The sequence below is a fragment of the Canis lupus genome, chromosome 30 (assembly GCF_048164855.1).
Source record: "Canis lupus baileyi chromosome 30, mCanLup2.hap1, whole genome shotgun sequence".
Lineage (NCBI taxonomy): Eukaryota > Metazoa > Chordata > Mammalia > Carnivora > Canidae > Canis > Canis lupus.
Window position 1 is genome coordinate 11,753,244 of NC_132867.1, and position 12,211 is coordinate 11,765,454.

General features: G+C 35.1%; 1 protein-coding gene across 6 annotated transcripts in view; it reads left to right on the top strand.

Moving 5' to 3' along the window:
* ROBO1 (roundabout guidance receptor 1) overlaps positions 1-12,211 on the top strand; it is a 1,129,252-nt gene that overhangs the window by 261,483 nt on the left and 855,558 nt on the right. The window lies entirely within an intron of this gene.

The following is a 12,211-nucleotide window of genomic DNA, read 5'->3' on the forward strand; positions in this document are numbered from 1 at the left end:
CTAACAGTCTCTGGGGTAGCCAGGAAAGATTTTGCAGGAAGAGTAGGAGTTTACCAGATAATGGAAACACCAAGTATAAAGGTATTTCCCTACATTTACTTTTGTACATTAAAGAAGATACATACTTAACTGCAGGGAGTCCAGAATTGTTTGCATTTGGGAGGTTTATGCACAAAGAGCTGTAATAATTGGACAATAAAGTTATAGGAATATCTATTATTTTGTGGTTCTACTCTAAATGCTAGGTATTCTTCTGAGACTTTTGAATCCTCACCACATCCCTTCTATGTCAGCACTTTTTATAAATTAGGAAACTGAGGCATTGAGGGAATAATAATTTATATATATATATATATATTTGTTTGTTTGTTTGTTTGTTTGTTTTTGAGAGACAGAGAGCAGGGAGAGGGGCAGAGAGTATCCTTGAGCAGACTTCTCGCTGAGTGCAAACCCCGGGCTTGATCCCAGGACCCCGAGATCACGACCTGTGTTGAAACCAAGGGTCAGATGCTTAACCAACTGAGCCAGCCAGGCACCCCAGGAATACTAATTATTTTTTAACAACTCATGACTGTCAAGCATCAACACTGGAATTCAAGCCCAGGCTGTGTGGTTCCAGAATCTATCCTCTACTTGATGTTGTGGAGGTGGGGGAATCAAAGTGGGAAAGAACTTTGCTTAAGAGTTTTGCCCTCTATTTTGTAGATAATAGGAAACCACTGAAGCCCTGCAATAAAGTGGATGTGGGATATGAGAAAAAGGTTTTGAGAGTGACTTCCAAGCTGCTGTCTTCAAAGGCTGAGTTTCAGACAGCATTTTACTAGAGATAGAATAGAGTCATAGAGCTAAGTGTTAGAGAGAAGGAAACACATTACATTCGGAGCATATTCATTGCTAACGTATCTGCAGTTTATGTTTTTTAGCAGTTTGACAATGGATAAAATATATGACCTCTCTGTGTCACTTTTTTTTGCATCTGTGAAATGGGGATGATTTATTATGAGGATTAAATGCATTAATAAACTGTGCTAAAAATAGCAACTGATTCCACAGCTAAGATCTGTGCCTCTTAAACAAGTAAATTACATTTATAAACCTTAAGTACCTTGGAGTAGACCAGAAGTAAATACTAAGTTGCATATTCAGTAAGGCCAGTTTCTAACTTGATTTGAATGTATTTTAACCTTTATTGGTATAAGAACTAGTTATGGTTTTCACATTTAATCTTCTGTAAAGTACTATTACTTATTCTAACATTTTTCAATATATGTGATCATGTTTATTAACTTAAAATTACAATGAATATCACTAACTTAGATCAGAGGGAAGCAGGATCAAATCATATACATTATTTTAAGTAATTCATTTCTTTTGAATTAAAGTGCACTTTTACTAACTCTACTGACAAAACGATTACTAAATTATCTGATTTTTATCCAAAGCACTCACTCAGTCTTTTTTTCAACAAATACAGATTTAGTATCTCTACCCAGCTCAACACTGTGTTGATAGTGCTGAGAAGTCAATGTTCCTCACCAAGAGTTCAGAATCTTGTATAAGAGCAAGGGCGGTCAGTGCAATGACAGCAGCATCCCATGAAGACCACTCCATCAGATGGTCTTCAAATACAGTAGAGCAAGTAAAGTAAAATATTACATGCATTTAAGGCTTTTGGATTCTCATTAGACAGCACCAAATTATTGCTTCTAAATTATAAAAGCATTCTTTCTAAATCCCAGCTTATTATAATTTTATTATATTATCATGCATATCTGAAATCCTTATATGTGCCATCTATTGAAAAATTAAACTTTATTATAATGAACACATAACTAGCAGAGTAACTTAAAATCCACAAGAATAGATGAAAGCTTCTCTCCAAAAAACACTAAGTTGTAAATAGAGCAGAATCAAAGTTGGGATATTTTCTTCGGAGGTCAGGCTTCATAGAGGCACTAATATCTTTTTTTTAAGATTTTATTTATTTATTCATGAGAGACACACAGAGAGAGGCAGAGACATAGGCAGAGGGAGAAGCAGGCTCCCTATGGGGAGCCCGATGTGGGACTCAGTCCTGGTACCCCGGGATCACGCCCTGGGCTGAAGGCAGACACTCAACTGCTGAACCACCCAGGGGTCCCAAGGTGCTAGTACCTGGAAGATTTCTTGAACCAAGACTAGAGTTTTGTCAGTCAGAGAAGACAGAAATGAATAGTCCAGCATTTCATCACCACTTTAAACATATATTATCCACTTTACAAATAAGGACTTTGAGGTACAAAGAGACTTGTGACTTAGTCACCAGAACCGAACCTTCAGGCCTAATCAACAGATCATCCCTTTCATGCAGTGACCACAAGTAACAAATGGGATGTTGTTAATTATTGATTATGTCTTTGAAAGCGATAGTTTGATCTCCTGACACCTACCCACCTTGTCCTTCAAAGCTTGATCTTTAGCCAGAACCACACTTCTTCTGAGATATCCTTTGGATAGCCACTGCTGAGAAAGCAGTCCTTCTCCTGGTTACATAATTGCTTCTACATGAACAGACCCCATATCTGGAATTCCCAACCTCTTTTTCCCTTTGACATCCAGCCCTGATCCATAATTTCTTGCTATGTATTTTCATCTGAATGTAGAATCATTGCTTCAAAGGTAATATATCAAAAGCTGAACTTTTTAGCTTTTGTTTTTCCAAAGCAGGCCTCTCTGAATCTTCTATTTCTTTAACCAGCTCAATGGAACTGGGATTATTAATCTCTAACATTTCTTTTTCACTCTCTTTTCCTTGCTCTTTATCATGAGTGAACTATCAATGTTCCGTTTTTCATTTCATCCTAGCCATCTGCCCTTTGTTGCCTCACCTCTGGATGGGGTCTTCACCATTCACACCAGTGGTTATGTTAAACAGGACAAAAACCAAGCTGTGGCGAAAACAAAAAAATACATTGGTTCCAACAAGAGAAAAGCCCATGTATTCTTCCACATGAAACAGCCCTGTTCAGTGGGCAGAGCTTTGTGAGAAGGTTGCTCCATTCTACAAGAACTCTCTAGGCACCCTGTGATTTCTTCCACTGTTCCATCATTCCCTGGAGTGTTGGTATTGACTGAATGATACTGATACATTCCAGTTCATGGAAAGCAAGCAAAAGATATGAAGGTTGAAGGAAAAAATATGGAGGTTGCACACATAACTTCAGTCCACTTTTCTTTGGCAAGGCAGTCACTTGGCCTTCCCAGCTGCAAGAGAAGCTGGGTAATGTCCAGCTGAGAAGCTGAATGGTACAGTGAAAATAATTATTATGGAAGAAGGGAAAAATGGATTTGGGGGCATAAGTAACCATTTGTCTTACTAATCAACCCTGTTGCCCAAATATACCATGAATATTGTTTCCCTCATTTATGAGGCTTCAAGATCAAACCCAATTCTACTTCCTTTTCTGGTTAGAACAGTCCTTGGTGCTCTGGTTTGGGTTTTTTGTTTTTGTTTTAATATTGTATTTATTTATTCATGAGAGAGATATAGAGAGAAGGCAGAGACACAGACAGAGGAAGTAGCAGGCTCAACCACTGAGCCACCTAGGCATCCCAGCAGCTCTGTTTTTTAACATTTACTTTCCCATTCATTTTGCATCTATTTTATACTGTCTTTTATAAGCCTCTGTATAGCTCTTTATAAATGATCTTTATTACTATTTATATGCCTTCACAAACAAATTTTAAGCTTTCGGAAACAGGGAGTATATTTTATATTTCCTTGCATAGGCAGGATCTATTGGTCAGCTATCCAAAATAAGCAATAAAATTATACACAAAAGTTTAGTTTTGCTTATACTACTGACAGAATCAATATTTTTTGACAGTGTTCTTATAATGTACACAGGAAGTTAATAAAATATGCATTTGAATGAATAAAGATGTGACTGATTGGATGAATATTTAGCCCCTTTCCCAAATATTCATAAGTCAAATTCAAATGAACCTAGAGTATAAAAATCTGAATTTTTGAGTCAGCAATATAATATAGAATGTGTACTTTCTATGTAAATTCACATTATCAGCCATAATTCTCTATTTTCTATTCCTATAAATCTGACAGCACACATAGTCCTTACCATTTAGTAAAAATAAAAGAATGGATTTCCACGATATTGAGAAAAGAAAAGGCATTACATCACTTTTTACGTTTGATACAAAAAAAATTAAAATTAGTTCTGAACTATGTCCAACAATTACAAAAACTGAAAGCAAGCCAAAGTGGAGAGATGGTGAGGCTGTAACAAGGAGGAGTAACTTGGGGGTGAAATAACAGAGATCAATGAAGATCAAGGTGGAAACTAAAAATGTACCCTAGTTTCAGTAGCATAGAGTGGCCAATTCAAGAAAGACTTGACCATTAGATTTGGCAAACATTTTACTGTAATTAAGATTCCTATGTTAATGGCTTGAGTTAGTTTATAGAAAAGGAAAGGAGGGGGTGCCTGGGTCTCTAAAGTGGTTGAGCATCTGTCTTTGGCTCAGATCATGATCCTGGGATCAGGCCCCCTCTCACCCCCCAATTGGCAGCTCTAATGTAAATAATGGTCATATGAGTGTACCTAGGCTACTCAACTGATAAAATGTTCACTTACACTTTGTTTTTATTTTTTATTTAAAAATCTTTTCTCTAGGTAGCTGGGTATAAGAAGTAAAGACCCAAAACTATCAATACAGAACTCACATTGTTTATAGAAAGTAGGTAAAATTGTGTTGGATAAAATTAAACTGAGCTCCATTCTACCAATGTTTTTCTTCTTCTTTTGTGGAACAAAGGAAATGAGTTCACTTTCAGTATAAATTCCTAAGTCTCTTACAATATCTGTTCATACTCTCCTTGGCATTTTTGTTGGGAGGCAGTCGATTTCTTCTATAGATGGATTTCATTATTCAGACTTCACCATCAGTAGAATACATTATAAATTATGCAGAATGAGATAATTAGTAGCAAGCAAGAATATAAATAAAGCTGCATAACCAATAAAAGGCCATAAAACCTGGCAAGTAAAATTAGTTACTGTGTGTTAAAATAGGAAATGTATGGAGGAAAAAAAAATGATCTCACATGTCCTCTCTGTGCTGGAGAGAAATTGCTATATTACACATGGTTCTGGAAATGCATGTATATCGTCTATTAGAATTAAATAAAATCATATGTAATGCAGTGATTTAGAATGATCTAAGAACAAAAAAAAAAAAAAAGGTTCCATGAAGATAAATGGTTCTTTTGTTAAGGTAAAGCCAATTTCCTTCCCCCTCCATACTGAACCAAGCACCAATTTTTTTAAAATATGCATCAATTTCCACAGTAAACTTTTGCAGTTTTTGTTTTGAAAATGACATCGAGAATCTTAATAACTTATATTTGTCTAACAAATAACACATGCATGTACACATACACAAAAAAACGCTTTGTGTATTTCCCGGAAATCTCCAGTTAGTGAAATGACATATCAGCAATATTGAACAAATGATAATCACAGTGTGTACAGTAAGATGCATTAAGTGAGCTTAAAAAAATTTACCTAGTCCATCCCACAGAGCTTCACTATAATCAAGGGGGAAAATTGCATATGAATTGTGCCAATCTAAAAAAATAAAAAGATCTTTAGGGCCATATTGATTTCATTGAATGCCCTATAGATACACTTGAGGAATTGTAATGTAAAGGTTAAGGCAAGAGCTAGAATTCATTTGAATAATACATTCTAACATATTCTATAAGACTCAGTTTACTGTGTCAAAGAATCAAGATGTGTATATAAAGTATGCCAATTACAAAAGTGCCATAATGTTTTGGAAAGGATGACTATCTTCTAAATAATTGTTTTGTTTCTTAATGAATGACTCTTTGGCAGCCTGACAATAAAATCAGCTTTCAAATTGTTTTCAAAAAAGCAATGTCAGTTAAAATTAGACTTTGCTGATTATGGAAACAAATGGGGATCTGTGCACAAAAAGCCTTTTGGGTATTTTATATTGTGTATGTTTTTATATTTACTTTTTCTTTATCATCAGAGTTTCCTTAGATTTCAATGTCAGTGGAGTCAAAATGCCTAATATAAATGCAAATTTCCTATTTGACTTTTAATACAAAAACTAGGAAATGTGAACCTCAGTGTTTAGGTGGCCTGGGTAGGTAAAGGCACATTGAACTGAATAAAGCATGACAACATTATGAAGCGTCTTATACTGCTTATGCTTAGGATCTAAAATAACCTAATATGCCTGATGAAAGATTTCATTCCAGAGGACCAATCATCAGTTCAGTTGACATAATAATGTATTTGATTCATTTTTAAGGAACAATTCCATTTAACTGAATTAATGGGAACTCATCAGTGAATTGTTTGGAGTTCCATTAAAATATTAAGGTTATTTTGATACTGTACATTTCCAATATTCATTACCCATCATGGTGAGGTAACTATACACGGACTTGACAGAGAGGTAAACTCTGTAAGAGTGACTTCCAGACACCAGCTTTGGATGATTTCCCTTTGTATTGTTCCTGCTCTAGATCATAGATACTTGTGAGTGCAATTTTATTTTCTATCATCATTTATTGATTGAGTTGCACAATAATTGTTGACTAAATCCCACTTCCAGGTTAGTCTAGAAAGGGACTAAAATACATTACTTTATAAAACGTGTGATTGTCTAAGATTCTTATATTGCTTTAGAGCACTCTACATCGTCTCAACCTCAGTACCTAATATTATGCTCTTTCATTTCTGTTATTTCTTTGTAGCTCCTCCTAGATTTTAGGTGCATTAATAATAGGCACCAAATTGGAGTAGTTTATCTATTGCATACCCAGTGCTTAAAAATCTCAAACATGTGTGGTAGGAACACAGTAGTGCATGGATACATGAATCAGGGGAGGTCTGTGACAAAACACTAAGCAAAGCTTCATGAAAGAGGGGATTGTTTGCACCACCTGGCAGGAAGGGAAAGTAATGAGGAAGGCTTCACAAAACAGGTAATATTTGAAATGATTGGAACGTGAGATGGAGATAGAATGAATTAAAAATAGTAAAACAAAAGAATAGAAACTTTAAGTCTGCATTACATTCTGAGAAAGTTAAATAACCCTACTGAGAAGCTGAGGGTTTCTGGGAATTGAGTAGCATATGTGATTGGAAAGGTAGTTTGCTCTCAATTGATGTGTGAGGAATCAGGGGTGAAGGCAGTTCAAACCACATTTGCTGAAATAGTACAGGCACATTGTTTAGAACGGTCTTATGTTGACAAGCTTAACATACATGTATGGTTTCTCTTTGGTCTATTCTGACTCAGCTCCAAGCTGGCTAAGCTATATTTGCTAGCCCTCAGTTGTTGAAGAATACTTTCTATCTAGAATCAAGTGCGACTTTACCAGTGCTTGTGCCCTTAGGAACATCAAGACATTCCTCTAGTACTCCAACTTGATTATTCAGTACTGTACCTTTCTTAATCAAGATTCTAGCTTCAAGTCTTTGCTTGATTGTTTTCTTTCATAGATTCTAGGGCTCTCAGAACTGTATTTGGTGCTTTCATTTGCTTTTACTTTCTGATCTCAATATACGGGATTATAGATTACTTATTACATTCTTTATCACACAAGAAGTAAGGTTATAATATATATAAGATGAAAGAAAAGAAACACTCATTAATGTTTTAACATTGTAGATTCAATTGGATTAAGATAGATATGCATGTAGCTTAATATAATATAGACTGATTATTGAACTTATTGACTAGTTAATATTAAATAGTGCATAAGCCTTCGAACAAGAATATGCCAGACAATTCTAAATCAGTAAGGAAACAATCCAAGGCTCTTAAACTGGTAACTGTACAGTTAACCTCTTGTATAGCATAGCAATAATGCAATGAACCTACATTTAATCCTCAAAGGCATGCCTGTTGGAAGCTACCTTTCTTGTAAGCTACTCAGGGAGTGTTACCTGAGATTCGCAGATCCCCAAGAAGTCACTGAATTCAGGGAACTTGTGAATTTGAATGGGAAAAATGAGACATCATTTTTCTAATTACCTTTATTGAAATATTGCATTTTTCCAATTACGAATGTAACAATAAATTACAGTAATATTAATGATACCAGTGACTTTGCCACCAATAAAAAGCACTTTCTATTTTTCATACATTGTAATTGCTGTAGATGTTTCAAAATACACCATTTGTACTCCATATTACTTCAAAATTATAATTTGATGTTCTCTCGCTGGATCATATTATATAATGTAAAGAAGTACATTAATTACCATATCACGGATTCCTAAAAAATATTCTCATTAGCAATTTCAATATCACTTTAATCCTGTATTTTTTATTTATGCATTGGATATAATCTAAGAAGAGGATCTGTAGGCTTCACTAAGCTTCCAAAGAGAGTGTTGGTTCAAAAGACATGCAAGAAACCCTCTACTAAAGGAATTTGAATTCTAGTAAATTCTAATTGTGGGGTTTTTAAACCTTTAACAACAACCTTACTGTTATGTTATACTTGAGAATTTACAAAAAATTTTCATGTACACTGTGTGTAAAATTTTTGGTGAGAATAGGGGAAAGGACCACAGCACACACATCTGGTACATTCAATAAAGAAGGACATTCTCTTTTTATTTAAAAGCAATAATAAAACCTACTAAAAGTCCTATTTTCTGTTATCATTATTGCTTGACAATTTAAAACAATACAATATTAAATTATTCTAAACTATTTTTTAAAAAATATTTTTGTGCTAAGTTCTAATCCATTTATGTCGTTATAGTTGCTTCTATTATTGTCTGTGGTTTAGTGCATAACTGAGGAATTTCCTTTGTTATAAGTTATTTGAATTTCAAATATTAATATTTTTGAGAGCAAAATACATGTGAGAGGAAAAAAATAATACATCTGAGAGGTAAAAAAACAACACACTTTTATGTTATCCTTTCATAAATATATTCAACATGGAAATTAATATGAAATAAATCCAGTGACAGAGTGAGAACCCCAAAACACAGCTGCATACAGATTAAGTTGCCTGTGTTCATTTCAAGATAAAGGATCTAATAGTTGAGAAATGTGCAGGCTCACTTTGGGTACAGTTCATGATTCTGACCCTGATGATCCTGAACATTCCTGCACTTGCAAATTGATTGGATGTAAACAACTGCAGCTTAGTGGAGGTAAAGATGGAAAAAGAATTTGAATTGCTTCGATTCTGTCATTTCCTTGGAGTATGTATTCATTTTGTGATTATTACTGACAGTAATTTTGTTGTATAGAGAAGAGAGGAGTCAAAATGATGCATGTTGACCATCAACCATACTATGCTGACAGCATACCCCTCCCTGGCTGACACAATTTCTGTAGTTATTAGTATTCTTCAGTTTTCCCAGATGGTGAGGATTTGTCCAGAATCACTTAGTGATTCAAAAGCAGAACTTCACAACCAAGTCCTCTGATTTCCTAGATTAGTGCCTTTTCTTCACTCAGGATACGAATACACCTTTTATGGGAAACGAATTTTGTGGTTCAATGCGTCTGGAAGATGCTAGGTTAAACAAAGTCCTTTGCTATAGGATTTAGAGTCTTTTAACATTATTATGCAATCTAAATCTACAGGTCTTTGGTCCTTCACAAAGTTATTTGCATCACAGATTGTTTTGTTTTCCAAGAAACATTTTGTAAATGTAGTTTAGTATCAAGCATAAAACAAACATACAAGGACGACTGGGTGGCTCACGGGTTTAGCGTCTGCCTTTGGCTCAGGGCCTGATCCCGGGGTCCTGGGATCCAGTCCCACAGTGGGCTTCTTGCATGGAACCTGCGTCTTCTCCCTCTGCCTGTGTCTCTGCCTCTCTTTCTGTGCCTCTCATGAATGAATAAATAAAATCTTTATTTAAAAACAAAACAAAACAGGGATCCCTGGGTGGCTCAGCGGTTTGGCACCTGCCTTCGTCCCAGGGCGTGATCCTGGAGTCCTGGGATCGAGTCCCACATCAGGCTCCCTGCATGGAGCCTGCTTCTCCCTCTGCCTGTGTCTCTACCTCTCTCTCTCTCTCTCTCTCTGTGTTCCTCATGAATAAATAAATAAAATTAAAAAAAAAACATACAAAATAGTTGAAAAACTTTAGGTGCTGCTCCTCAAAGTAAGCCTTTGGTTTGGAGGTAGTTTACCAGATAAAACTAATGTTAATTGAGCACTTACTATGTAATCCATTCAGAACTTTGAGTTTGTGTTTTCATTTTATCCTCACCTGACTATCTGAAATTGATACTGATAATATTTCCATCTTAGAGGAAACTGAGATATCAAAGTGAAAAGTCTGGTCCAAAGTCAGAGAAATATAAAAGCTTGAACATTATTACCACCTTGAACACTGCCCGGCTTCTATTCCCACTCTGTAACACCTTCCCCTCATCTTGCTAATTCCTACTTTTCCTTTGGATCTTAGTTTAAAAGTAACCTTTTCAATGAGGCCTTCTCTAACCTCTGAATTGATAGATAAGTGACCCTCCACCACTAATCCTGATCATTATATTTGCTTGTTTATGCTACCTTCTGAGATAGACTGTAAACTCTGATTGAGCAGGAAATGCCCTACATCCGTATTTCTTGTGGTAACTAAAAGCCAGGAACAGAGTAGAGACTGTAAATAGTAGTTTAATTAAAGTCAACTAATTTTTTTTTCAAGTTTACTGAAAATTAGAGTTTGGGAGTGAATATAACAATGTTGTATTTTAGTTTTCCTCTCCTCCTTTGGTTAAAGACCCCAACTCCTATAGTTTGAAAGGCCTTACAAATTAGACACCTCTTAGGGCCACCTGAGTGGCATAGTTGTTTAAGCATTCAACTCTTGGTTTGGGTTCAGGTCGTGATTCCTTATCGTGATCCCAGGGTCATGAGATCAAGCATCGGACCAGGTCTAGGCTCTGCTCGTGCAGAGTCTTCATGGGACTCTCTTTCCCTTTCCCTCTCCCCGGGCCCCTCCTCTCTGTGCTTGCTCCCTCTCTCTCTCAAATAAATAAATCTTAAAAAAAAAAAATACTATTCTCACCAATACATAAGGCCCTTCATTCTAGTTTGATGACTATTTACAACATGTCTATTTATATGCCCCAGCATAAAGTAGGTGATTTCCAGTTAGAAAAATAATTCACACTCAGATATAAACCAAAGGTTATGTTTACCATTGGATAAACTCAAGGATGATACTTAGATCTTTGGATAGACTTAGAGAGATGTCAGACTTCTGGGTTGTTCTGAAATTGTCCATTTCTTGGGTGCTTCAGGATTTCCATGTTTCTTTAAAACTAAAAACTCACATTTCTCAGGATTTGAGGAAACTGTCTCTGAGTTTGGAGGAGGAAGCTACATACAAATCAAGTGATTTCTGATGAGTAGATTTTTCTCTCCAAAGAACAATCTTCATGTAATCATTTAGGAACAAGTTTTACTCTTGGTGTTTCTTTCTAAAGAAATTTTTAACTATGGTAAAAAAAAAAAATAGACTCAAATGGTATCTAAATTCAGAAAATCTTAATTAAAAAATGAATTTTTTTCAAATAAGGTTTTCTAAGCAGCAGAGCATTTTAAAAAAATCATTGATTGAATTCAACAAATGTCCCATTTCCCCACGAACACATCATCAACAGTATATCCCTACATGATAATATGTTAGCATAATTTTGTGGTAAACAAACTGATAATATCCTTGTTAGCTTAATAAATCAATTCATAATACATCTGATTTTATATAAATTAATATGTGCTCAAGCATAAAGTCTTATAAACACTAACACTGGATTTTTAATCAATGTATAATTTTTAAATAAATAAAGACTGACACAGTTATGTGGATGAAAAGTGTGAATAACCAACACTCAAAAACATGGAAAGATATTTGATAATCTTATCAGTAAAGAAATATAAATTAAAGCAGGAACATTATATCAATACTAAATTAATGAAAATATAATGACAAATATTATTTTCGTAGCATTTCTACTCAGTGTCCTGAACATTCCCCAGTGTATACTGAGTAAATTAATACCAGTTTATTATAACTGTCCCTTAAGTTTTTGAAGACAGCTATCCTCAGCAAATTTGTATTTTCCCTGATAAATATCTTAAAAATCTTTTAACTCTTTCTCAGTTCATTGTTGCCATATTGCTCCT